The sequence below is a fragment of the Octopus bimaculoides genome, chromosome 9 (genome assembly GCF_046866305.1).
Source record: "Octopus bimaculoides isolate indiv1 chromosome 9, ASM4686630v1, whole genome shotgun sequence".
In the NCBI taxonomy this organism is placed as follows: Eukaryota; Metazoa; Mollusca; class Cephalopoda; order Octopoda; family Octopodidae; genus Octopus; species Octopus bimaculoides.
In genome coordinates this window covers 40,149,100-40,150,566 of record NC_142936.1, presented here as the reverse complement: position 1 = coordinate 40,150,566, position 1,467 = coordinate 40,149,100, and positions in this window count along the sequence as shown.

Genomic DNA, 1,467 nt, shown 5'->3' with positions numbered 1-1,467 from the left:
ATCTTCTATTGTTGGCTTTTGATTCTGTTAGGATTTTTTTGGTTTTATTGTTTTCTTTAAGAAGCTAATGAATTTCTCTTTTTTTTTTGTTTGTTAAAATTTTTGTTACATTTTTGTTTTTAATTCCTTCAAAGAAAGAAATTGTATATATGTGTGTGTGTGTGTGTGTGTGTGTATCAGTCTATTTATCTCTCTAGCTTATCTATCTATCTATCTATCTGTTTGTCTCTATATGTGTAGACAGAAACTGACAAACACACACGTGTAAATATGATTTGTGACTGAGAGAAAGAGAGAGAGAGAGAAAGAGAAACCTGCTGTCCTGGTTAAGATTTTTATTTTGTAATTAAGTGTGTTTAGGTTCAATACCATTGTGTAGCATCTTTGGCAAGTGTTTTTCACCAGAGTAATGAGTGAACCCATGTTTCGTAAGTGAAACTGAGTGGTTGGAAACTATGTGCAATTCTGTTAGCTGAACTTGTTCCTGGTTCTATGATACTAAATTCATTATTTTCAAATTTAATTAAAACAAAGGCGGCATACTTCAACAGAATTATGATAACAAAAGAGTTAATAGTGCTAGTGTTTATGGAATACCAAGCAATGTACACTATATAGTCCCAGTATATATGATAGGGGTGCTGAAAAGTTTTTGGCTTTAAGGGTATTGTGAAATGCCTGGTTGGAAGACCTAACCTTCCCAGTCCTTTTACAGGGCTTAGAAAAACTGAAGGATAGCTGTAATAAGTGTGTGACTCTGAGAGAGGCATATGTTGAATAAAATCATAATTAACTGATCCTCTTGTATTTTCTTTTGCCCCAAACCAGGAGCTTTTCAGCATTCCTCGTACACTTTCTTTTGCCATTAACTGGGGATGTAAGTGAGAATATGTGTGGAGGAAAGAGATACAGGGTGATAATGAGTGTATGTGTTTATTTATTGGGTACAATGACTATCTCAAAAAAGAACAAAATCTGTTTTAACACTATTTCACATCAAAAAATCTTGCAAACCATATACACATGACTTTAAATTTTAAAGAAAATCTTTTAAGATGAAAGAATTAGATGACATTTTACTTTTGCTTCTTGTGATGTGGTCTATTATCTGTGTAATGTGATAAAGTACTGTGACAGCTGCTGGTTAGATAACCACTTTGTAATATCAAACAAACTTTCAGATTTCTCTCAGTCTGTGTAATTGGTATTTTAGTATTTTGAAAAATCTAATTCTCTAATTCTCACTTCCAATACCATCATGTCAGAAACAACTACTAACATTATGAATGCCACCAGGCTGATGCTTTTGCAACTACTGCTACTACAACTACTACTGTTGCTACTATTACTGCTCCTACAACTATTACTAATATTATTTAGTTGTACTTGAAAATAGCTATGATACTGTCTAAAGTAGATCTTGAAGAAGTCACCCATCTTTACCAATTGGGAAAACTTTATTTTCTT